This window comes from Podarcis cretensis (assembly GCF_951804945.1).
Source record: "Podarcis cretensis genome assembly, chromosome: 1".
Taxonomy (NCBI): domain Eukaryota; kingdom Metazoa; phylum Chordata; class Lepidosauria; order Squamata; family Lacertidae; genus Podarcis; species Podarcis cretensis.
Window position 1 is genome coordinate 92,261,568 of NC_137170.1, and position 27,056 is coordinate 92,288,623.

Here is a 27,056-nt window from a genome sequence, read left to right on the forward strand (position 1 = left end):
TAAATGGGCACAAGATATTGGTCATGATATTATGTTTGCTGACTGGGAACAGTTATGGACCACCGGTACTAAATTTACTGCATGTAATGCTTTAAAAGAAAATATTATGAAAATGATCTATCGGTGGTACATGACCCCAGTCAAGCTTGCAAAAATTTACCATTCGCCTAACAATAAGTGTTGGAAATGCAATGAGACTGAAGGCACTTTTTACCACCTTTGGTGGACCTGCCCAAAGGTTAAAGCTTTCTGGGAAATGATCTATAATGAAATTAAGAAGGTCCTTAAGTGGACTTTTCCTAAGAAACCAGAGGCTTTTCTCTTGGGCATGGTTGGCCAATTGGTGCCAAAGAAGGATAGGATTTTCTTTATGTACGCCACTACAGCAGCAAGAATTCTACTGGCAAAGTATTGGAAGATGCAAGAACTACCTATTCTGGAAGAATGGCAAACAAAGGTGATCGACTTTATGGGACTGGCCGAGATGATGGGCAGAATCCGTGACCAGGGGAAAGAGACAGTGGAGGAGGACTGGAAGAAATTTAAAATATATCTTAAAAACAATTGTAAAATTGAGGAATGTTAAGATGTCAGGGGGTAAGAGGTAAAGAATTGCAGCAGTAACTAAAAAATTAAAGGAAATTTTATGAAAGGGAATTAAGATAATGGACCTAAGGGTTGCTAAAGAATCATTAAACAAGGATGCAAGGAAGGGGAGGCATGGGGAAGTCAAAGGAAAGAAGGGTATGAAATGAGGAATTTAAAGTCACATGGGTTTAATTGTTATGTGCCTTATTTGTTTTTTCCTTTTCTTTTGTCTGTTTTGTTGAGTTTTTGTTATTTGTTTGAAAAATTAATAAAAAAATTAATTCAAAAAAAAAAAAAACTTCTTCCCAACAACAAGGGAAGCCCCAATTGCATCAGTGGCCAACGATCAATTAGCCCGCCTCCCAACTTTAGAGTGTCCTGGCAGCCCCCACCGCAACACGTGCTCTCCATGAAGGAGAACACGCTTTGCTTTTGGAGCAGAAATCTGGAAGCCAAGGCCTACATAACTCAGTGTCTCTCTTTCTCAATTTAGACAAAAGGATGTGCTTGCTGCTTTCTGTTCCTGATCTGTGGGACCAATGCAACAATTAAGAGTTTGCTAATACAGATGATGCTGTTTACCCATGGTGACGCTTCTGCCATTTCAGGGTGACCATGGGCCTGTGCAATAGAATCTTTAGTTAGATTGCAGCCAAGTTTCATGAGCTCATGTGCATGACATTACACTATGTTAGCTAGTGTGATTTGTCCAATGTATGTAATCCTTCCTTGCCAAAAAGTGGGGAGAATTGTGTGTGTCCGGCGAGCTGGCATGGGGTGCATATTTACATTGTGCCAGGATCACACACTCCCAAAGCTAGTCCCATTCCCTATTGTGTGGGGGCAGGATCACAAGAGCTGAGGGCTGAACTTAATTGATACCGTGTGGGATTTTCCCCAATCCCCCACTGTCAGGGACTGGACTGAAGAGGAGGGCTGGGAATTGCCCCCTCCTCTCCCCCTCTGCTTCCTTCAGAGGGGGAGGGGAAGAATCACCTCCCCCCAATAGCTGCAAGAGGAGAAGGAGACAGGGTTGAATTACAACAAGATGCTGAACTGCCAATTTATGAAGTATTGGGAGGAGGAGGAGGAGTTGGAGAACTGAGAGCAGACACATCCTTGGAGAGTCTGGGAACTCCCTCTCACCAGTCACTTAGAATTCAAGAGCAAAGAGCGTAACAACGTTTGACTCCTGGGACCTCCAGTAGGGACACAGGGTGTTGCTGGGGAATGAAAGGGAGGGGATCAGAGTGAGCAAAGTCACCATAGCATCCAGAACTAGATTCGTTGCCTTGCTCCACAATTGCTGAATAAAACCATAAATACCGGTACAAACTTCCTTGTTTCTTCTTTGATCCTGGAGGCTACTGGGGGAGGAGAGAATCCATCGAGTCCAACATTCAAACTGCAACACCATTGATTCAACGTGTGCATGCTGCAACATGCCTGCAACCTGTATGATTTCTGCATGTGTTTGTCAGGTATTGGGTCTGGCTTTCATGTTCCCTTCCTCTCCCCTTCTAACAAAGCATTATATTACTATAGCAACACTGAGTATATATAGATGTTACAGTCAGTGTTAAGATGGTGTCAGTGTGCCACTTCACTTTACTGCTTACTGTAATGTGTGCACAGACAATCTGTCAGTGCAAAAACAGTCACATCTTCAAAGCGTACCTTCTTCCAGAAGAAGAAGAATGGGGGTGGAGATATATAAACGTGGCACTAGCTTGCAAGTACAGCGCTGGGCTTTGTATTTAATCTGGAAATCAAGAAAGAGTCGTACATCTAAATAATGTATGGCTAATATAATTATTTTGAAAGCTCTGCAAGAGGGGATGTCAGACTCCTGATAGGTTCACATCAGGGTTTCCTTTCATTATTCGCCTCTCGTTCAATATTGCCCCTTCACTATGGATTGCATTGATTTTGTAATCAAGAAAAGTAGTCATGTGGTGATTTTTCTTCCTGGAAAAGAGGGGGAAATAACAAGGGTGCCACTCTAGGAGAAACTGTTTGGGGAAATTATCTGTAATCAGATGCTTGAGGCTGGAAATTAACATTAAGCTAATTTGTTTCCCACTAGAAGGATCAAAATATTATATTTCCTTCTGCACAATGATCTAAATAGAAACGCTGAGAATTTGGGCACGGTACATGGGGAAAAACCAAGTTTATACTGAAATTTCTCAGAAAAAGCAACACAAACCACTAAATATTAGGGGTCGTTCACACTTCCCCTTGTTCCGTGCCTGAAAAGCATGGGTCCAAGAAGTTTGGCCTCTGCCCTGCAACTTCCCCCCAGAAAACATATTTTCCTAAAAACGTTCCATAAAGAAGACCACACCATTCAATAAGTATCTTGCATAACTCTAGCTTGAAAACCTGCTGGTCTTTATTGTGGGAGTTTATAGAAATAGTGGACATTCGCAGGGACTCACTGAGGGAGTGGGGGGCACAGTTTTGGAGGAGTACGGCAAATGCCACTAGAAAAACAACTAGTTAACTTGGCTGCTCTGGGACTGCAATCTTTTTTTGGTCTTCTGATCTGGACATTTACCTGCAAAGTTTGGGTAGCTGTAACCTTAGCAGAGTTTGCAAGTTCTTGGTTGCTGGACAATGCACAAACTTCTTCCTGACAGGAAGCATTCCAGACAGGGCTGTACCATGGGGGAGCTGCTGGGGCGATGGCCCTGGGTGTTTCTAGGGGGTCCTGGGAGGGTGGTATGAGGAGGATGCAACAGACATGTGCCCTTCAAATCAGTCTATGAAGACACACTCCCCCCACTGGTTCCAGATGACTTGCTTATTGAGCATCCATCCCAATTTGTTTGCACAAACTTTGTGGGAAGGTTAGATGATGCCACACCAAGCAATTGTTATGCCATACTTTCCAGAACATTTCCTCATCACTTTCCTTATTGTAAAAAGTGTGATTTTGCCGTTTAAACTGAAACAGGTTTGTTGCATAAGAGCATCATATCATCATTAACTGAGCATCCCGAATTTGCCTGCATGTTACTGAATATCACCTGAAAATAGCAACAGTTTGGAAGCACTCATAAAGTGGTCAGTCATATGGGAGAGGTGAAGCACTGTGGGGAGCTATCTGCTCTTGCAGTAGTCATGGAAATGGTCACATGGCATAGCTGCCAACGTTTCCCTTTTTTTAAGGGAAATTCCCTTATTCCGAATAGGATTCCTCGCAAGGAAAGGGAAAAGTTGACAGCTATGTCACATGATCCTTCAGTAATCCAGGCATACCAGTCTCCAATTAAACTTCTAAAAGCAACAATTTGAGAATCCTAAAAGCAATTCCATACTCTCAAACTAATAATTTCAAGGTTGCCGGGCCAGAACTTTCAGCCACTGGATGCCTGGGCAAACAGGAATGTTTTTAATTCTCTCCTGATGTCAATAGGCAGGGAGTTCCATAGTGGAGCTGCTGCTACGCCAAAATATTGATTTATTATACAGGGTCACACACATTAGCTGCTGTTGAAAGCAGGGGAACATTGGCTACTTTGCTTTTAGCACCCAATCCTGTGACTCCTATTTGTAGACTTCATACCTGGTCGTTGCAGCATGCAGAATCTTCTTGCAACAAGTTTCTCCCAGCAACTTCTTCCTCCTACCAGCTTCATCGCCTCTTGATACTGTACTATACTCCTTCCGTTCCTTCACCTGACTCAGTCAGTGTCTGCATCTTGTGATCAGCCACCTTGGCATCAGCAAAGAAACATTTTCCTTCCATCCATCTAACTAGCTTGTGTAAAGGAGCTGCCTCACCTTGCAAAGCAGAACTTGCGAGCCTCCTGTCTTAACTTTGCACTTGATAGTCCACTGCCCCGCCCCTCCAAAAAAAAAACACCACCTGATTTCTGGGTGCTTTCACTCCAGCAGGCAAGCATTCTGTAACAAAAAGCAAACACGACGACAATTTATTTAACCAACATGGCTTTTGACTCCCAGCACTCTCCATATTCCAGAGAAGATGAGCCAAGCTAATGTGACAAGGTCAGTGCTTTCACTTGAACTGTGAGGATCAAAACATTAGTCTTTTGGAAAGCTGCAGAAAATGTCAGAAAGGAGAAGAAAATCACTGCACCCTTTTCCTGACATTTCCATGCCAGATAAAAAAAAAACCTCCATTTGTTTCCTCTACTGGCTAGTAAATATAATGGCTGGGGACTATAATCATTGGAATGAATTATTATATGCCTATGTTGTGTGTGCATCATCACTATGTATGTTTTGTAGCATGTATTTATTTATTTGTTACATTTAGGGAAGTTTTTAATGTCTGATGCTGTATCGTTTTTAATATTCAGTTGGAAGCCGCCCAGAGTGGCTGGGGATAAATAATAAATTATTATTAATTATTATTATATTATATCTCACCTTTCCTCTAAGGAACTCAAGGGGGTATCCGTGGTCCTCCCTCTCCCTATTTTATCCTCACAACAACCCTGTGAGGTAGGATATGCTGAGGAGCAGCAACTGACCCAAGGTTACCCAGTGAGCTCCATGGCTGAGTAGAGACTAGAACCCTGGTCTCCTAGGTCTTAATTCAACACTACACTACTGTGTGTGATGGATGGGAGATACTCAGGACATGATACAGTCCACTCAGGGTGCAGAGAATCCTGGGAGAATTCAGTAGGCTTATGTCTGTCCACCCCATTCAGTCCTCCATCTTGCCTCAAGTTGAAGTAGCTGTTGAAACCATCCAGAATGTGTAGGGCAACCTTCTCAGACCTGATGCATCAACCTCGTGTTTTGGATTTCATCTCTCATTATCCATGGCTATTGGTCATGGTTAGGGTTCCAGCCATTACTGGAAGGCACCAGGCTGGAGAGGATTTGAGCAGAAACTCTACTACATCAAACCAGTTGGGGGACGGGGATAAGTAGTGTCAAGTTATGTCTGCCTTCGCTTTTGACTGAGTTGTAAATTTTGAGCATGTGTTGCTCATTTTTAACTAAACCAGCTATTCTCACTTGACTGTACCTTTGCATATTGGTTTTAGAAAGCTAATTTCGGTCACTGGAGCATAAACTGGGGAGATGGCTTGCCAAGAGTAACCCACAGATGCATCTTGACAGGTCCTTTGCCTGCTGGGGAGGAAATGGACAGGCCTCTCCTCCCTGCACTCAGCCAATGGGCATTTTCAGCCTGTGGATCTTCCAAGTTCTGTCTTGTGTCACAACTTGCCAGAAGCCAGAATGGGGGAGGTCATCTGGTCTGTCTTCTCTCCTGTGATTCTACAGCTCACTCAGCCTCATTCAATCTGGCAGAGCTTCATAATGGCCTTGTTCCAGCTACAGAGAAGCCGTCAAGCGGCCTCCCCACAATCTTGAGCAGATATGGGAGATTCAGGCCCATTGCATTCCATCTCTTCAACCATCCACAACAGTCAAGGAGAGATTTGTATGTTGTTAAGGCCAAAAGCGGGGGCCGCCGAGGTCAGTTATCTTGGTTACTCTTATTCCACATGCTGTGAAATGAAAGTCAGTCTCTTCCACTGTATGCTAGTGGAACTACTAATATCGGAATAATTGTTTCAAAGATGGGTGGGTCCTACCATAGGCAACCCGATCACAACTGGGCTAGCCATTTGCATACAGAAAACTAAAATTCAAAAGCAAGTGGTTAGAAGTGGCCCAATCTGTACTATGAAATTCTAAAACAGGTTGTCATTTCCAATAATCGACCTCTCCTTTCCTTTCTTACTAGGTGGGTGATGGAGAGGGAAAGCCTCATAAGGGCAGCATTTGCCCCAGTATTCAAGATCACCGAACAATGGGGATCATAACCAAGTCCCAAGACACAGAGCCAAAACCTACAAACCAACATAGCTTTAGTCAGGTGGCTAGTCGAAGTATCTAATGAAAAAGAAACAGCATGATCCATGGGCGAAGACCTTCGGAACACACTCAGCTTCACAATATGTTTTATAGGCATCAGAGGGCCTATTTATTCATTTAGTTAACAAAACTTGTATACTGCTTATGCTTAATTGTAAATTAAATCTCTAAGCCAGGGGTAGGCAACCTGAGGCCTGGGGGCCGGATGCGACCCAATCACCTTCTCAATCCGGCCCGCGGATGGTCCAGGAATCAGCGTGTCTTTACATGAGTAGAATGTGTCCTTTTATTTAAAATGCATCTCTGGGTTATTTGTGGGACATAGGAATTTGTTCACTTTTTCCCAAAAAAAATATAATCCAGCCCACCACACGGTCTGAGGGACGGTGGACCGGCCCCCTGCTAAAACAGGTTGCTGACCCCTGCTCTAAGCAGTTTACAAATAATACAAAACGTACATTAGAATATGGGCCCAAGACCCCTTCCCACCCACCACCAAATCTTCAGTTTACATACCAAAGCGGCGTGTGAATCGGCTTGCAATCTGGAATCCCATGAAAACTGGTTATTCTGAGAATGAACAAATCACAGAGATATTATATTTACAATACAGTCATACCTCGGGTTGAATGTGCTTCAGATTGAGTCCTTTTGGGTTGCGCTCCGCGGCAACCGTAAGTAATGGAGCACGTTACTTCCAGGTTTCGCCACTCGCACAGATGCTCAAAATGACGTCACACACATGCGCGGAAGCAGCAAAACGCGACCTGCGCACGCGCAGACGCACCATCGCGTCTTACGTTCCATTCAGGATGCGAACGAGGCTCCGGAACATCCCAAGGTACCACTGTATAAACAATACATTATGTTACCATGAAAGATGTTTTCCCCACAGGATTCTCTTCTCTTCCCTGTGCTATGTAGCATCTACACGAAGCCGCTGGCAGAGATCATATGGGGCATTCTGTCTGAGATGTCATCAGTATTTGGGTGGCACCCACCTTTTTCTCTTATTTCATCAGATACAGGGGAAGCTGCTGATGTCCGGAATCAGTGTTTGTGCACAGTAATAGATGGGGGTGAACAAACTGAGATTCAATCTAGACAAGACGGCGGTTTATCCACACAAATGAATGGTGTTCCACTCCTTCTGGATGGGCTTGTGCTACTGGGTCAAGTTTACAGTCTGAAGGTGCTTATTCAACCAGGTGTTGTCGTCATAGAATTGCAGAGTTGGAAGGGACCACGGGGGGTCATCTAGTCCAATCCTATGCAGTGCAGGGATCTTTTGCTCCATGTGGGGCTGGAACCCACAACCCTGAGACTAAGAGTCTCATGCTCTACAAACTGAGCCATCTGCAGAGCTGCCACTCAAGTGGCCTCCATGACTTGAAGCACCTTTTTAATCATCTTTGGCTGATATGCCAGCTGCAGCAGTACCTAGATGGAGATTAGTGGTGTCATGAAAATCGCTTGGCATGCCCATGAAATCATTTACCCCTCTCTGAAAAATATGGAGGGAAATTGTTGTTGCTTTGGGGGAATGTGGCAAAAAGAAATCCCCAAAGTTTTCCAGAGGTTGTGGCTTACTTTATTTCTAAATTATGTGCCTGAAGGGGAAAGTTTTTGTCAACGCTGTTGTTTTTACTTTGTAAAAAGTGTTGCAGCAAACTTGCCTTTCCAGTGCCAGATATAGAGACCTTCTGTTTTTACATCCTGCACTTCTCAGTTTATGATTCCTACTGTATTTGTACGTCCACATTATTAACTGTTTTATTTATTCCTCTACTGGAAAAAGCCACAAATGTTTGCATTGCTTTCTGCTGCAATTTATATTATATTTTAATATTGAAATCTATTCTTTCTTCTACTTCTTTGTGATCAGCCCAGAGAACATATGTCATTAGGCAGTGTGGCAGATATAGTTAGCAAATTAGCAAACACCTAAAACCCTATTCAGATTCACCAGTAAGATTTTGCTTAGTCAAAAAGGGAACTCAGAGGCTGCCTTCTACCAAGTCAGACTATTGGTCTATTGGCCTCAGTATTGTCTCCACTGACTGGCAGCATAGGGGTTCAGATACTTTCCCCTCAGCCCTCCTTGAACATGCTGGGGATTGTACCTTGGGCTTTCTGTATGCAAAGCAATTGCACCACCACTGAACTACAACCCTTGTCCATAAATTATCCCCCAAATCATGGATCCAATTGAGGCTGTGCTTTTGCTCCCATGCTGTGTTTGTCAATTCCTAAAACTAGAAGCTAATGGTTTGCAAAAAAACAAAAACCCTTAACTTTTGAGGCAGCCAATTTCTATAGCTAGCAAAAACAAATTAAACATTATGGTTTTTGTATGGCATTATTCACTGAGATATTGTTCAAATGTGTCTTGCATCATCTTACAAGATTCTTTCTCAGCCCATGGGGTTTGCTGAACAGAGTGCAAGCAAACTGCATGGAAATTTCATCAGTGGGCTACATTAGATATTATCGCTTTTGTTCTCTCTGGATGATTAATTCCCACATCTCCTTTGTCTTGCTACTCACATCGCAGACTAATATGATTCCCCCACCACGATATAGCACGTGTCAATCTAACTAGGGCTTTCAGAGCTTAATGGCAGAAGACTGAAGCAAATCAAATGTATTATCGCTATTAAGAACCTCTTGGGATGCATCTCATATGTTTTTAAACCATCACATATTTGGCTGGCTAGAAGCGGAAGCCACCCACCCACTAGGGTGGGGGGTACATGTAAGCTCAGAAACAGAACAGGTTTATATATTGCTCTCTGACAATCTTCACCTTTTCCACAGTAGCCCAATGGAGAACAAGCTGAACACCACCTATCCAGTCGAGGGAATCACCCACTAACAGTGCCTCAGTTTCCTGGACTGAGCTTCAGTTTATTGGTTCTCTGCCAGTCCACTGCCAAGACCTGACACTGGTCTGGCACATCCACTGCCACAGATGCAAAGGAGAAATGGAGCTGTATTTTATATTGTTGTACTCCATATCCCCAGATAACTCATCTCAGTGGTTTCATGTAGATGTTCAACAGCATGGGGGATAAAACTGATTTATGTGGCACCCCACCTTGGGGGATCTACAGGACCAAACAGCATCACCCAAGCAACACCCCCCTCCCCGGAGATGGCCATACAAGTAGGACAGCTGCTCCAGAAGACTACTATGGTCCAGTGGCGTAGCGTGGGGGGTGCAGGGGGGCCCGGCCGCACCGGGCACAACATCTGGGGGTTAGGAAATCCACGGGTTAGGGGGCGCAAATCCATGGATTAGGGGGCACAAATCCATGGGTTAGGGGGCGCAAATTACTTGCCTTGCCCCGGGTGCTGATAACCCACGCTACGCCACTGCTATGGTCAATGGTATTTTAAGTTTGTTTTGTATACATTCAAGTTCTAATGGAATTGTCACGTTCTGTTCTTTGTGTGTTTCATTGTCATTTAACTCCGGCAGTTGGTTCTCCTCTTCTACAAGGAGCCTATCTAGGTGACCGACAGACTCTGTATGGACCTGAGAAGAACCTGCTGGATCAGGCTAATGGCCCATCTAGTCCAGAATCCTGTTCTCACAGCAGCCAACCAGATGCCTGTGGGAAACCAGCAAGCAGCATCCGAGCAGAAGAGCACTCTCCCCTCTTGTGGTCCACAGCAGCTAGTGTTCAGAAGCGTTACTGCTTCTAACAATGGAGGCAGAACACAGCCATCATGTCTAGTATGCAAGAAACTCATGCTCAGGTGCCCAACAGAGTGCCGCATCTTCCAAAGATGAAATCTGTGTCTTCCCAATGGGCCCTTCATCATCAATGTGTTTCAGGTAGAAGAAAATGAGCCTGTTTGTCTATCATCCACCATTTCACTTGAAAACACTTTTCTGACCTTAAAAGGTAAAGGGACCCCTGACAATTAGGTCCAGTTGCAGACGACTCTGGGGTCTCCCTTTATTGGCCGAGGAAGCCGGCGTACAGCTTCCGGGTCATGTGGCCAGCACGACTAAGCCGCTTCTGGCAAACCAGAGCAGCACACGGAAACGCTGTTTACCTTCCCACCGGAGTGGTACCTATTTATCTACTAGCACTTTGATGTGCTTTCGAACTGCTAGGTTGGCAGGAGCAGGGACCGAGCAATGGGAGCTCACCCCATCGCGGGGATTCGAACCGCCGACCTTCTGATCGGCAAGCCCTAGGCTCTATGGTTTGGACCACAGCACCAGAACTCCCCTATTTCCACACCAAGGGCTGCTGATGCTCTTGCCCATCCCATAATCTACATTAAGGGCAACGTTCCAACATTGCTTGAACTCTATTTTATTCATCATACCGCTGCTCCTTGTACGAGGCATTTTCTGTTACATCTGACGGCCACTAGGTGTCACTGACTTCTTCTCCGCTGGCTTTCACGACTCTCGATGGCAACACAAAAGGAGCATTCGTGCTCGCCTTAATATTTCTATTCCACGTATGACACTGCGTAGGCCACGGTCAAATGCCACATCTGGTTGTTCAGCAACGTGCCAGGCTCAATCTCAAAGGCAAAAAGCAGGTTCGCTGTTCGTTTCCCCCTGGGACTGCTTGCGGAGGCATTTTTTCTAAAATGAATCACGACATCCCCTTTTCACATGGGCATCTCTGTGTGTGTGTGACTGCTAACGTGATGCAGAGAAAAGAAAACCAGAAGCATTTCTGCAAAGCCATCCAAAGACAAGCACTGCGTAAAAATCGTGACTGTAATGCAGAACTAAAGGTAAAGGGACCCCTGACCATTAGGTCCAGTCGCGGACGACTCTGGGGTTGCGGCTCTCATCTCGCTTTACTGGCTGAGGGAGCCAGTGTGCAGCTTCCGGGTCATGTGATCAGCATGACTAAGCCACTTCTGGCGAACCAGAGCAGCGCACGGAAACGCCGTTTACCTTCCCGCCGGAGCGGTACCTATTTATCTACTTGCACTTTGACGTGCTTTCGAACTGCTAGGTTGGCAGGAGCAGGGACCGAGTAACGGGAGCTCATCCCATCGTGGGGATTCGAACTGCCAACCTTCTGATCTGCAAGCCCTAGGCTTTGTGGTTTAACACAGCACCACCTGCGTCCCCTAATACAGAGTTACATCGGCATTAATAATCCTAAGCCAACCACCAGATCTGGGCAGATCTGATCCCTCCCCATGCAAGTACAGAGGGGCATGTGTAGCAGAAGCTCCCATTCCTCCCCCAGCACACTCATGGGCTGAAATGCTGCACACATCAAGGTGAATAGGAAGAACAGGACACCAAGTGAACCCTGTGTTGACTCATCCAGAAATGCTCCCAGACAGATTATACGCAAAGCTGAAAGAAATCCAATCAACAGGGCAGGACATTTAGAAAAGTCTAAATATCTAAGCTGTTATATAAAATATACAGAAGTAAAGCTAGCCAGAATGAAGCAAGAAACTGGAAGAATTCAGCTTCCACTTCTGTTAACAGCCAGTGTGACGTAACGGTTAGAGGGTCAGACTTGGAGTAGGAAACCCTGGGTGCAAATCCCCACTTAGCTGTTAAGTTCACTTGGGCCAGTCACAATCTGTTAGCCTAACCTACCTCCTCACAGGGTTATTGCAAGGACAAACATGGGATGTTGCATTATTCCACCAGTAACAAAGAATTCCCACTTCTGACATGGCTAGACTGAAGTTTTCCAAAATAGGGATTGTCACGGACATGGGCAACCAGCTGCCTGTCGCACATCATGATAAATCAGATATTATTTTGCACCAAAGTTTGGGTACGTTTTCTTGTTACTTGTCCTTCTTCTTACTATTTTTAATGTAATCAATTCTGAACTGAATGAGTGAGTGAATGTTTAAATGGATGTTAGCCATCAATAGCTTTCAGCAGTTTAGCTATCTCAAATAAACAGGACTTTGCCTCTGAGAAGATGAGCTGCTTTCCTTGCAAGTTACGAATCAGCAAGGCATGAATTGGCGTCAATCAAGGCAGTAGTCTTACAAAAGCATCCTGATAGGGCCAGAGAGCCCTGTAATCACGATGCCAACTTGTCTCATCGGAGTAAGCAGAGAAAGAGGCTTGGAGCAAATCTGTGGGGTTTTTTTTTTGCTATCCCTGCCAAACATGTGTGCATGGATGAGAACTCTTGAACAGATAGAACTAATAAATGATTGAAAACTGGTACCGTTGCCTGGGTCCCCTTCCAAACCCAGGCTACATTCATGACATGCCGAGAAGGACAGTGTTTTTGGTTTTTGTATGTGAAAGCACTTTTGCTATGGCTGCAAATTGGTGTATAAGTCAACAATGGATACAAGCATTGGAGCCCTGAAGGCATATTTACACGGCAAATGTACATCATATTGTACCATCATAATTGTCATGGCTTCCCTCAAACAATTCCAAGATTGTGTTCCTTAATGATGGTGTTGAGAATTCTCTGTCACCATCCCTCCTGCACACCCACAGAGAACTACAAGTTCCCAGATATCCCCTGCTGTGCTGATATGCCAAGTGGCAGGAAAGTGAGTTGGCGCAACGTCTAGTCATCCTGATGCCAAAGGCACAAGTTATGCAGCCAAGGAAAAGCATCCCGTTGGGAGGTTCCCATGTTGTGGTCCACAACATGTTTTGGAAAGTTAATTTTGGATAGAACAAGCACAGGATTTTTGCACTTAAATGAGTACAGCTCTGTTAGCACATGACATCTCACGTTCCAAAGACTAACTTGACCCAACAATCTCTCCCTCCCCACTCCATGCAAACAAGTGTCTCACTGCAGCCAACTAAAGAAAACCAACCATGCTCTGTCCCCCCCACCCCACCTCTCTCACTGCCAAGGAAATATAATGAATGAATAGAAAGAGAATCTACCCAAGTGACGCTGACACAAAACCTCACACATACACTATGTAAAAGAATGAAAGTTTGCCACCCACCTCTCTTCTCCCCCAACCTTATATTGTATACAACATCAATGTCTCACATAGGACATAACTGATTTGTAGAAAAGATACTATGACCTGAAAATAGACAATGCACGTGCTCTTGAAACCCCCAAAAACTTGAATAAAAATTTTATGTGAGAGAGAGAGAGAGAGACAGACTGCATTAACACTCCAACTGATCTCACGTCTCCATTAAGTTCCTTGGGTGCTCCACAAACCATAGCTTTGGATTCAGCCCACAAAGAAAGTCAGCTTTGATCTCCCAGCATCAGCAAAACTCACCCACATATGCTAACCCTCCTGGCTATGGCTCTCCTTCCTAAGGTGGTAAGGTCGTAAGGCATCCAGCCAGGTGAGGTAGGAAAAGGCCCACCCCACTCCTCCTGGGAGCATCTCCTGTTAATCTCTATCACAACATGGCCATACCTCCAGTTACAGAGATAAGGATATTTAACTGGCCATCAATTTGACAAAGAAACTAGCTTAACCAGTTCAGCAGTTCCTCGATCCTATGACAATATTTTCTCATTTAAAGCTGGATTTACTTTTTCCATGGAAAATCTGGTGTTTTTCTAAACAAAAAACAAAAAAAAAACCAGTAACTAGAAATCGTAAATCCAGATGAAGGATGCAATCCTAACCCTGGTTTCAACTAGCCAACAAGGAGGACATGAGGACACATCATGTCCTCAAGGAGGACACATCAAGCAGGCCACACACTGGATTTGATCTTTGGCGCCGGTATAGATGTGATCATGTCTCCTTCGATGAAGGTGCCATGGTCGGATCACTACGCTCTGAAAGCCAGGATTGACGTTCCACCCCCACCCTGCTTAGGTTGCGAGCCGATTTGGGCTCGCCCGCAGAGGCTGATGGACCCTGATAGATTCCATCAAGCCTTGCGGGACCTTGCTCCCCCTGGCGACTCATTGACTGAGCTTGTTGAGGGCTGGAATACCCAGCTCCTGGCAGCCATCGATGAGATCGCACCTAAGCGCCCTCTGCGACCCCGCAGAAACCGGGCTCCCTGGTTTACCGAGGAGCTCCGGAAAATGAAGCGGGACCTCAGACGGCTAGAGCGAGTATGGCGGGGTGCCCGTGACGGAGCCTCAAGAACAACTTATAGGGCTTTTATGAAAACCTACGAGATGGCGGTGAAGGCTGCTAAGAAGTCTTACTTCTTGGCCTCCATTGCATCCGCTAGCTCTCACCCGGCGCAATTATTTAGTATAATTCGGTCTTTAACGTCCCTTGAGGGACAGCCAAATTTAAATAACAATCTGACACACAGCTGTGAGGCATTTGCGAGCTTTTTTGCGGAGAAGGTCCTGTTGCTCTGCCATGACCTCCCTGCCAATTTGGATACAATAAAGGAACTGGAGGCCCCTCGACTGTCCTTGGGTCCAGTATTGGACCACTTTGACCCGATATCTCCAGCCGATGTGGACAGACTCCTCCGAGCTGGAAAGCCCACCACCTGTCCTCTTGACCCGTGCCCGTCATGGCTGATTAGAGCGTGTCCAGACGAGGTACGGGCCCCCCTGGGGGATATCATCAATTTGTCCCTTGGCACCGGGATATTCCCAGGGGAACTGAAGGAGGCAGTGGTGCGTCCGCTCTTAAAGAAAACATCATTAGATCCCTTAGATCTATCCAATTACCGCCTGGTCTTGAATCTTCCATTCCTGGGTAAGGTGATTGAGAGAGCGGTTGCTGAACAGCTTGGTAGATTTCTGGATGAAACATCTGCTCTGGATCCATTCCAGTCCGGCTTCCGCGCTGGTCATGGGACCGAGACGGCTCTGGTCGCCCTAACAGATGATCTCCGCAGGCAGCTGGATCGAGGCGGGTCGGGGCTACTGATTCTTCTAGTTCTGTCAGCAGCCTTCGACATGGTCAATCACGAACTTCTGGACCACCGCCTTGCCGACGTGGGGATCCAGGGCACAGTCTTTCAATGGCTGCGCTCGTTTCTCTCTGGTCGGGGACAGAGGGTGGCGCTTGGGGGGGAATTGTCATCATGCCACTCCTTGGTGTGTGGAGTGCCTCAGGGTGCGATTCTCTCCCCGATGCTTTTTAACATCTTTATGCGCCCCCTCGCCCAGCTTGTCCGGAGTTTTGGGCTGGGTTGCCATCAGTATGCTGATGACACCCAACTCTATCTGTTGATGGATGACCATCCTGACTCGGCCCCAGATACACTGGTGAGATGTCTGGAAGCTGTAGCTAGATGTTTACGTGGGAGCCGGTTGAAGTTAAATCCTTCGAAGACAGAGGTCCTCTGGCTGGGGCGGGACGATATGGGATTGAGGGGGCAACTCCCATCTCTTGCGGGGGTGCAATTAGTGCCAGCACCGTCCGTTAAGAGTTTGGGTGTAATCTTTGATACCTCCCTCTCTATGGAGGCGCAAATTACAGCTATAACAAAGGCGGCATTTTTTCATCTCCGCCAAGCTAAGCAGTTGGCCCCTTATCTCTCTCGCCCTGACCTAGCCACTGTGATCCATGCGACGGTCACCTCCAGACTGGATTATTGTAACTCGCTCTACGTGGGGCTGCCCTTGAGACTGACCTAGAAACTCCAACAGGTGCAGAATGCCGCGGCGAGACTCCTTATGGGGTCTTCATTGCGAGATCACATTCATCCGGTACTATACCAGCTGCACTGGCTCCCGGTGGAGTACAGGATCAGGTTTAAGGTGCTGGTTTTAACCTTTAAAGCCCTATACGGCCTAGGACCCTCATACCTATGGGACCGCCTCTCCTGGTATGCCCCACAGAGAAACCTACGGTCTGCAAATAATAACATCCTCAAGGTCCCAGGCCTCAGAGAGGTTAGGCTGGCCTCAACTAGAGCCAGGGCCTTCTCGGCTGTGGCTCCAATCTGGTGGAACGCTCTGTCACAAGAGACTAGGGCCCTGCGGGACCTGACATCTTTCCGCAGGGCCTGCAAGACAGAGTTGTTCCACCAGGCCTTTGGTCAGGGCGCAGCCTGACTCCCTCCTCTGGCAACCTGCACAGAATTTTGCTTAATCGGTTGCCATTAATTTGATTTTAATTAATTTTTATAATGAAATATTTTTAGAATGTGTGATTATTTGATTGTTTGATTATTTGATTATTGTTAGCCGCCCTGCGGGACGCAGGTGGCGCTGTGGGTTAAAGCCTCAGCGCCTAGGACTTGCCGATCGAAAGGTTGGCGGTTCGAATCCCTGCGGCGGGGTGCGCTCCCGCTGCTCGGTCCCAGCGCCTGCCAACCTAGCAGTTCGAAAGCACCTCCGGGTGCAAGTAGATAAATAGGGACCGCTTACCAGCGGGAAGGTAAACGGCGTTTCCGTGTGCGGCTCTGGCTCGCCAGATGCAGCTTTGTCACGCTGGCCACGTGACCCGGAAGTGTCTCCGGACAGCGCTGTCCCCTGGCCTCTTGAGTGAGATGGGCGCACAACCCCAGAGTCTGTCAAGACTGGCCCGTACGGGCAGGGGTACCTTTACCTTTACTTTAGCCGCCCTGAGCCCGGCTTCGGCTGGGGAGGGCGGGATATAAATAAAATTTTTTATTATTATTATTATTATGAGCACAACTGGCTTCTCCATCTTGTCACCCCCACCAACTGATAATGGTTCTGGAGATACTACATAGCCATCATAACTAGAAGCCACTAATGAGCTGGCCTGTGGTGATAGATCTAGTAGTATTAATACTTTGGGGGGGGGGGGTTGCTGAGGCTGAGAATTCCTGGCCTAGTTAGGCCACCTAATGATAACGTGGCAGAAACGGTATTTAAACCAGGTACCTTCTCAGTTTATTGTTTCAGTTGCTTTCAGCCAGGGCCGGATTTAGGTTTGATGAGGCCCTAAGGTAATGGGGCCCTTTGTATGTCCAGTTGTCCTTTGTCAACAACAAATTGACGCTGTTTTTTGTGTTGAATATATGCTATATGGTAATTTACGGACCTAAGAGGTATCAAAAACTATTTGCACATAACAAAATATGTACATCATAGGAGCCTACACAACACAAAACACTGTTGCTGTATGTAAGTTTTATTTGTTTTTTATCTTATATTTTGGAAATGTACATCCAGGTGTTTGTTTTCCTCTAATTTTTTTTTAGGGGGAGCCCCAAGAGAGTGGGACCCTGAGCTATAGCTTGTTTAGCTTATACATAAATCCAGCCCTGCTTTCAGCACATAGCAGTATCTCTGGCTTTCTTGATTTTTAGTGCAAGGGCTATGTCCCCCTCTCCACTCTCAGAGGCAGAGGCAGAATACTTCTGAATACCAGGTGCTGGGCCCTGCCAAGTGTGGCATGGGATGCTGCGCTCAGATCGTGGGCTTCCCAGCGGCATTTGGCCGGCCAGGTGTGAGAACAGGATGCTGCACTGACTAGGTGGGACCCGGCACGGCTCTTCTGGAGTCCTGGCGCGCAATACTAGCCCGCAACAACGATGCACTAAAGGCAAGAAGCGTAGGTGGGCGAAATGGATCTTTTCCTCCCATTAAGGAGAGAAAAAAAGATGGAGCGAAGGGTGCCCTGGATAAAATAGCAGCGCGTACACAGGGCAGGGATCTGGAATGCGCAGAGTTGGGAGCGGCGCGTGCCGCTCTTTGGCACTGCTGATGGCTAGGGAAGCGCTAGCTTGGCTTTATTTGCGGAATAAAACCGCCGCCCCTCCCTTCTCAATCGTTGCTGGACGATCCCTCCAGCAAGCCCACGTGCAAACAGCCAGGGATCCCAAACGACTGAAGGAGCAGCGCGTCCAATGCCCCCTTAAGGTGCCGCCGCCCCCCAAACGCCTGCACCTTGTAAGTCCACCTTAAAAGCCAATTCATGGAGGGAACTGGGGCAGGACCGGACCATTTTCCTGAAGGAGGGGGGGACCGCTCTTGCTGACCCCGATGCCAAAAAGACTGTCTCCGTCTCTGTCAGTCTTAAACAAACCCGTTCAGAAAAATAAAGCCTGCCAATCGCTTTCTTCCCTCCCGCCGCCTTCCCGCTCGCGTTTGAGCCCATTCTATTGGTAATCGTCCCGGTCGGCCTTTAAAGAACCCCACAGAGAGGTCGCTGTAGCTTTAAGAGGGTAGAGCTGAGCTGATTGGTCGCAGACGGGGAGGGGGCAGGAGAAGGCGTGACTGACGGGGAGGGGGCGGTTTCATGACCATCTTCTCCTCGGAGTGCTTTTCCAAAGGGATGGATTTACTTTGAAGAGAAAGAAGCGCCAACTGGAGCCAGAGAGCGTCTTGTCCTGGGACGGGCGAGGCTTGGGCCAAGCCGGGTGCTGGCGGTGAGTGACTTCTGGGCTGAATAAAGCGCAGTCTTTTTTGTTTTGTTTTCGCCCACCGAGAGGCGATGCATGTGACTCTTGAGCAGAGTTCTGCTATCAAAGCTTGTGATTGTCAAACGCTGCACACCCTGTAACTTGAAGATCTCTCATTTCCAGAAATGTAGATCTATCTTCGTATTAACTAGCCTGGCCAGAGTTATAATTCTACCCCTTCGAAGAGGTGCCAGTGAAGAACTTTGCCTGTGTAGTTCGCCTCTTTCCTGCAAACTATTTTCTGTTCTTTAAATGACTAAATATAGTTCTGTTCGGATGACCTAATTTGTTGGGCGATATAGGGAGAAGCCTCTTTTTTGGTAAGTGTTTAGCAGTACAGTTATTCGTGAGCAATAATAATTTATGCAGCGTACTTAGGAATGCTCCCCCCCCCCCGCGTCGGTTCTGTGTTTACTCAGAAGCATGTCCGATTGTACTAAGTGCGGTTTGTTTCCAAGCTAAATTTATACAGAACTGCAGTCTCAGTTGATCATAGTATATTTCACATGCCTGACCTTTATGCTTGGACTCTTCTCTGGCTGCTTTTGGAGATTCCTTTCAAGAATATACTTTTTTTTAAAAGGAAAAATGCATACACCTCTCTTTTCTAAAAGATCATTGGCTCAAAAAACCTAAAGCCTCAGATCTGAAGCTATTGGCCTGAAAGGTACATAATAAAGAGCTGGAAAGAAAAACAAAAAGCTGCTTCACAGCAGGGGAAGATGAATGAAATGAATGAATAGCAAGCTTATACCACAGTAGCATGCACATTTACTCAGAAATAAGTCTCACTTTGTTCAATGGGACTTGCTCCCAAGTAAGTGGTTCTAGGGTTGCAGCCTTAACGAAGCTTTTTTTTTTTTTTGTACACAAAAAACAACTAGCATACAGAATCTAATGTCCTGACTGAAAATCTGGTCTCTAGCTAGGTATGAAACAGATTTCATGTGGAAAAACCCAGTCAGTAGTTAAGCCAATTCATATAAGCAACATAAGGCTGATCTACCAGATTGATTCTGTGCTGTGTAGTGTTGGGTTCGTTCAGAATCTGGCACTGTGGACTTGGCTAAGTGAAAATATGAATAGTTGGAAAGTGGATTACCCCATCTTTGCCCAATTTCTTGAAGGAGTTTACAGCCGAAGCCTCTGTTCTTCTGCTCTTAAAGCAAGCCCCTGTCAGTCTCATTCTCAGGAAAGTATGCATAGGATTGCACCCTTAAGAAAGAAACTGATACTGGTCATTATTAATAGTTCAGAGGGTGTATCTGTGCTTGACAATGTCAAAACAAGAAAATAGTTTTTCAGTGCATCAGATGGAATGGACTCTCATCCTCAGAAGCTTTTGTCACAGTAAACTTTTCAGCCTTTTTAAGGAGCTACTTCTTTTGTGTCACGCACAAAGTAATAGACTAATATGGTTATCCCTCTGAGGGTCGAAATGTGAAATGGATGAGGTAAAATAACCTTGTGATGAACTGCTTCTCTCAAAAAGTTGCATGTGACTTGACTCTTTGGCATGTAGCCATGTGACAGCATTGCCACACATCCAGCTTGCAACATTTAGGGCTTCTTTACACGTGATTTTCCTGCACAAATATGACTTGTACGCGGGGGGCAGGGGGAATTAGCACAATGTGTTATGCCTGTTCTATGCATTTGCGTCTCCTGCACTGGCGTGCATGGAAACCGTCACCCCTTTGTCACAACAACGCTTCAGCCACATTGTAAGTGGAGCTGCAAACTTGAGCCTGTAAGAGGGGAAACTGTTTGACTACATACGCCACATCACGGACATAGCCAGGATTTGGGGGGGGGGGCAGAACCGAGTTATCTGCGAGACAATTTTTTATTTATTTACATGATTTAGGGGGGCAGCCGCCCTCCCTGCACCCCCATGCACCACATGCCATGTTTCTGCACTGCTTCCATATTCTCAGTTGGATCAGTTCAGAATGCAAATTATTGCTAGCCCATTTTGTCACAGGACTAAAAGGCACTTTTGAAACTCGTATTTGTGCCTTGCGTGAATGTCTCTGATGCATGGTGGAATATAGAAGAGATATGGAATGTTTGCAAGCATGTTTCGTTTTGTGCAGACAGGGGAGGAGGGCTGGTGAAAAGACTAGAGAGGAGATGGATGGGCGGAACTATAGCCACCTCATCAAACTTGCAGACAGTTCTTGAACCAGTCATAGTAACCACTGGTACCCTCGAGGTGTGAGCTCCACTCCCATCAGCTAGCATGGCCAATAGTTGGGAATGATAGAAGTTGCCATCAGCAACATCTGGAGGGCACCATGTTGCTTACCCTTGTTTTAGATTAATCTTTCTCACGCGACTGTTGTAAAGTGAAGGAATGGATTTGGAAGAATGGCATAGTATAAGTAAATGAACTTTTAAATCAAGGCTTATTCATAATTTTAAATGCATTGCCTGTTTGTGGTTGGGTTTTTGTGTTGTTGTTTTTTGTCTAGGAGTCTGCATCACTTTCACAAGAAAGTAAAAGTATTATTTTGTGGTGGGGAGAGATTTCTCTGCAGTGATGTGGAATGCCCTCCACTAAGTGGAGCAACTTGAGCCAACACTGATTTAGTCCAAGGTTTTAAGACATATTTGTTTGCTCTGAGTATTCAGTCCGGATTGTTTAACCTGCTCTGCGATTGGCAGATTTTAGCTGCCTTAATTTGCTGTTGCTACATTTAGTAACTCTGTTGTATGGTTGCCTTATTTGTTAACTTAGTATCCATTGAGAGGAATGTGGGTATAAGTATTTTCAATAAATAAAATGCAAAGACTTTAACACACTGGAGGATCAGAAGATACATATATCAAGCTGTTTGTATGCCACATTTCCACAGTTTATCCACGTTCAGGGTGTCTTACAACATGAAAATAATAATAATAACTGCAACATAACAAAAGCAGTCATAATCAATAAACAAAACATCAAAAATATGCAGCCAAACTGAACAATTTCCACATAAATCACAACAAGATCTAAAATAAAGATACAAAAAACCAACAAGAGTGCAACAGCCTCTGGTTTTGTCCTTGGAGTCACTCAGGGCTCTGCCATCCCAGGCCAGGTGGGAAAATGCCTGCAAGGCAAGGAGCAGGTCTTCCAAGACTCACAGCCAAAATGCCTCACAGATGCACACAAGAGTATCAAGTCTTGGTGAAGAGTTGATTGATACAACTAAATAGATGGTTCATTTTCCCCAAAGACAAGAGATGTATGAAGGAATCCATTGTGAATGCAATGTGTGACAATCAAGTCAAGCGTGCTGTAGTGAATAGAGTGCTTGACTGGGTTCAACTGCTGATTCAGCCACTAAGCCATACAGTATTTCACTAACCTGGGTCCTCCCAATGTTTTGGACTACAACTCCCATCATCCTTAATCATTAGCCATGCTTCCTGGGACTGATGGGAGTTGTAGTCCAAAATACCTGGTGGTCGCGAAAGGCTGCACTACACTCCTCGGACAGCCTTGGCCCATTTACTGTGTCCTAGCCTAACCAACTCACTGGGTTGCTGGGCGGATGAATGAGGATAACCTTCCATGGGCTGCCCTGATCTCCCTAAAGGTTAAATAGGACCATATTCCTCACATGAGCCTTTCTGTTCCAAGCTTCCCGTGTTCCTATTACTCCCCCCCACACACACCTTTATCATTGGAACATTCTTGCATGGTAGGTTATTCTTAAGCATGACCTCCTAGTGAGATTCATGACTTATATAGCTATTAGCTTTCTTGTTTTCACAGGCATTTATACCCTCGTAGTATTGTATGGTGTGTGCTTTTATGTTTTCCTTTTTGGCAGCTTGTATTCTCCATGTTGCCACCTTTTATTGTTCATTGTGCTATGCCAAAAGCTGTAATCAAGTTTGTAATCTTCTAAGATCTATTGCACTGCCCCACCAAACCAGTTGGACAAAATGTTTCAGATTAAGATACGAGCCCACTTGCCAAATGAGGTCTCCTGATCTCCTCCTGCAGGGGTGGGGACCCTGTGAACCTCCAGATCTTGTTGGATCCTTACAAACTATGGATCTTCTTCCCTGAAGTTAGGACAACTCTTTGCTCTAAATATTTCCATCCTGCCTTTCTGTGAATTCTTCCCATCTGTTTGGAGGTGGTGTAAGACCCTCCTCATCCATTTAGCTCTGGATTTTTTAAATTTTTAAAAAACGATTTTCTATAGTTCTTTAAGAAATTCTGTAGTGATGTACTTATGTTGTTGTGTTTTCAGTTTTAATTGGGGTTTTTTTAAAGACATTCACTATGAACAACTCTGAATTGCTGTGAAAGTGGTGTAGAAGTATTTTAATTTAAAAAAATGCATTAATGAAACATATTTCCCTATTAGGAATCAGTCCCTTGATAATAATAATTTAAAAAATGCATGTGTAGTGTTAGGGGGACTCTGTCAGCATCAAAAAGAAGCATTTATACCCTAAATATATTCAATACAACATGAAAGGTCCTGACCCTGAAACTGAATCTTCCCATAACATTTGCTGGAAATCGATGGACATTTTAAATGGCTGCAAAAATCCATTTGTGTGGGGCTGGGTTTTAGAATGGGTGCAATTATGAGAAATTAGCAAGGGAAAAGTTAACTGGCAAAGAAGTCCAATTTGCCCACGGCAGTGAAATCCTTCTGGCTGCCAGAACTCTCAGTATGGAATAAGGTGTGCTCTACAACTGCAGCTTCTGCTTGGGACTAATGAGTCAGGCAACTAATGAATAGTTACCATGGGTACACGCACAAAAAGTTGCCGCCCCCTATTATAGGGGGTCGTATCCATCAGCCCGGAGTTGAGACCGGGGAGGTGCCAGACCATTGTAATGGAGTGGATGAGGACCTATAAGCTGAAGCTGAATCTCAACAAAATGGAGATGCTGTGGGTAGGTGCTTCTCTCGTCTGGGAATTAGGTAGCCCAGCTCTAAACATGGTTACACACACACACACACACACACACACACACAAACCCATATGTAGTTCAGGAGCACTTTAGATCCTGCTTTGACCCTAGGCGCCCAGTGGTTTGCCAGCTATGGCCATTCTTGGACAGAGCCTGGCTATAGTAATCCACACTCTGATAATCTCTTGGTTAGATTACCGCAATGTACTGTACGTGGGGCTGCCATTGAAAATGATTCAGCAGCTACCTCAGGTATGTTAGTATAGGAATGATGCCTCCATCTTCCTGTCTAATTCATGCCTCTTTTTCCTGCCTGCTGAGAAAGAGCATCTGAACAGAACTGGCCCCCAGAACACTCTGTCTGCTGAAGGGGTGGCCTGCCAACTTTTCTTAAATTTTGGCAAATACAGATAGGAGCTTATGAAATATATACATTGTGGGCGTTCTAAATACTGAAGGTAGAATTCAACTTCATCCTGTTCCAATCATTCATGCCTGCAGAAGCATTCCAGCTTGCCAGACAGAACAATGCTCCACCCCCCCCCCCATGTGCTGTTCTGGGCTTCTCCCAACCGCTGCCCCCAGGGCCAATTGCAGGGGGGGAGCCCCATGATGCAAGTGGAGGTCATTGCACTGGGCTTTTGCTGATGGGGCTGGTTAGGTGAATCTTGCCCTCAAATTCTTTAGATATTACTAATTTGCCTGTCTCCTAGCTTTGGATATTTTATTTTTCAATTCTGCTAAAGCACACAAGAGTTGTCGGTTTTGCTATGTCTAGACAAAGAGGGTTGTGTCTTCAGTTTTGGCATGGTGTGACTTTTGCTGGTGGAGCTGCATTTGTCATAACCGTAAAAATGGAGAGGAACAGAAGCAAGTTCACTCCCTCAGATCTGGGTTCTGACCCACTGACTCATACTCTTAACAGCAAGGTCAGAGGTTATCATGCAGCCTATAGAAAGAAGATGGCAGTCTTGTATTACTAGGTTCACAAAGCAGCCCTATGCATGCTTAGGTGGAACAAAGCTCTATAGGTACGGACTGGGTTTCTTGACTATGTGATTTGATCACCCCTGCCTGATCAAGGTAGGCCCTAGCCCATCAAGACAAGCTTCGCCCCTCAATTCTGCTTACACTCCAAGTCCTCCTCTGCCTGCTAGCCTATGTCCCTTTCCCCAAAGAGGGATAACTCTGCAGTTTTCCTCTCATTGCAAGTAGCAGGCATAAGGAAGGGCTGTATTTGGGATTACAGGACAGGAAGAGGGGGGCAAAGGGTTAAAGCCCCCCACCCCAGTGCCATGCACCCCAATCTGCTCTGTGTGCAGGCTATAAACGATGCAAAGGCAAGCTACATGTAGTTTGACCTTAAGTAATAATGACTCTGATTGAACTTCCGTGTAATCTGTTGCAGAGTGAGATCTTGTCATTCTTATCATATCAAGAATAGCTCTGGTGACCACACACACACTCACGACTTTATTTGTCCAGGAAGGATGTGAAACCCAATTTCTGTTTACTAGCAGACTTGTGGGCTGATTTCACTTACTCACAGTTTTACAGAGGAAGTGAACATTGCATAAAATAAAACGCCTTTCCCCTTTTTTCCTTATGAGAGAGAGAGAGAGAGAGAGAGAGATATTCTTAAACTGGGTGGAACATCCCAAGAAAGCGAAAGGGGATGGATGAACAACTGATCCGCAATCTGAAACAGCAAAGGAGTTTTGCTTTTTGCTTTCTCTGCCTTTATCGGCCTGAGAAATGTTAACAGTGTGAGGGTGGGGCTGCCAAAGAGACACCAGAGAGACATGAAAAAAATCAAACCTGATGGGTTCCGTCTGCCCAAGCAGCTGGACGCCAGCCCCGGCCATACGCAGGCTTGTGCTTTTAATTGGCAGCGGTGCATCGTGATGTAAGTGGAGAGCATGGAGATGATGAATCACGCTCGTAACTGGCACAGCGCCTCGTGTGTGCTTCCTAGCAGAAGACGCAGCAACAGGAGGCTAGGACTGCATGGAGCAAGAACTGCTCTGTGTGTGCCTCGGAAACTTCGTGCTATTCTGTGTGGAACAAATAAGTCATTCTTGGGTGTGTTGATGGCTGAATGGGGGGGGGGGTAGGTGGGGAATGAGGTGCTCAGCCATGTGATCACCCCCTACCTGAGTTCTTGCAAATTGAGTTGAGGCAGGCAAGTATGTATGCTTGCACATAATTATTTTCCATCTATATATGTAATGCAAGAAGAAGAATTCAGTTAAAAGCATCCATCACACACCATATATCAAAGGGGGCATCCATTAATAATATGATCAACTCATTATTCTGAGTTCCCCAGTACTGTAGTTAAAATATGGAACTCACTTCCACAGGAGGCAGTGATGACCTCCAGTTTGGATGGTTTTATATATAAAAAAAAGGCGAGACAAAATCGTGGAGGATAAGTCTATCAAGGGCTGCTAGCCATTCTGAGGACTGTGCTCTGCTTCCACAGCTGGAGGTGAAATCCTTCTGAACACCAGTTGCTGGAAATCATGCTATTGTTCTCAGGTGCTGCTTGCTGTTTTCCATTTGGGGCATCTGTGAAAACAGGAAGGGACTACTGCATCTTAAGGGATGCAGGTTGAACCACAGAGCCTAGGGCTTGCCGATCAGAAGGTCGGTGGTTTGAATCCCCACGACAGGGTGAGCTCCCGTTGCTCGGTCGCTGCTCCTGCCAACCTAGCAGTTCGAAAGCACATCAAAGTGCAAGTAGATAAATAGGTTCTGCTCTGGCGGGAAGGTAAACCGTGTTTCCGTGTGCAGCTCTGGTTCGCCAGAAGCGGTTTAGTCATGCTGGCCCCATGACCCAGAAGCTGTACGCCAGCTCCCTCAGCCAATAAAGCGAGATGAGCGCCGCAACCCCAGAGTCGGTCACGACTGGACCTAATGGTCAGGGGTCTCTTTACCTTTACCTTACTGCATCTTAAAATACCATACCATAGCACCAAATACAATAAAGCCCTTCTCCTTATTTATAATTGATTCATTTTTCAAAATTCAAATCCTGTCTGTACTTGAGGAGTTCACTGCTGGATCAGACCCAAATCCCAAACTGGTCCAGCACCATCCTGTTTGTCTTTCACTTATATGGCAACATATAAAAAGCAGCTTCTTAGACTCTAGTCTTCCTCTAGTCTTCCTCTGAGTTGGTCATAGGCTGGATGGACCATAGGTATACTGCAAAGCTAGAAGGAACCCAAGATGTTATCTGGTCAACTCTCCATCCCAAGGCAGAAGTCTCCACATACCAGCCAGACACATACTTCCCACAGTCCGGTATAACAAATCCAGCTTTCCAACATTTCAGACACAAGTATTTCCCATATCTGAGATCCCTGCAGCAACACTGATAGTAATATGTCATGC

General features: G+C 45.7%; 2 protein-coding genes across 3 annotated transcripts in view; both read left to right on the forward strand.

The window, feature by feature from the left end:
• Positions 1-864: 864 nt before the first annotated feature.
• The window catches only part of TMEM177 (transmembrane protein 177), a 98,786-nt gene continuing 72,594 nt past the window's right edge, over positions 865-27,056 (forward strand). Inside the window, exon 1 of the mRNA XM_079969323.1 lies at positions 865-874. The gene's annotated coding sequence lies outside the window, so the exon portion shown is untranslated. The remainder of the gene's footprint in view (positions 875-27,056) is intronic.
• MRAS (muscle RAS oncogene homolog) overlaps positions 18,536-27,056 on the forward strand; it is a 47,316-nt gene continuing 38,795 nt past the window's right edge. Inside the window, exon 1 of one of the 2 annotated variants that reach the window (XM_079969512.1) lies at positions 18,536-18,694. The gene's annotated coding sequence lies outside the window, so the exon portion shown is untranslated. The remainder of the gene's footprint in view (positions 18,695-27,056) is intronic. The other variant, XM_079969514.1, reaches the window with a different exon arrangement.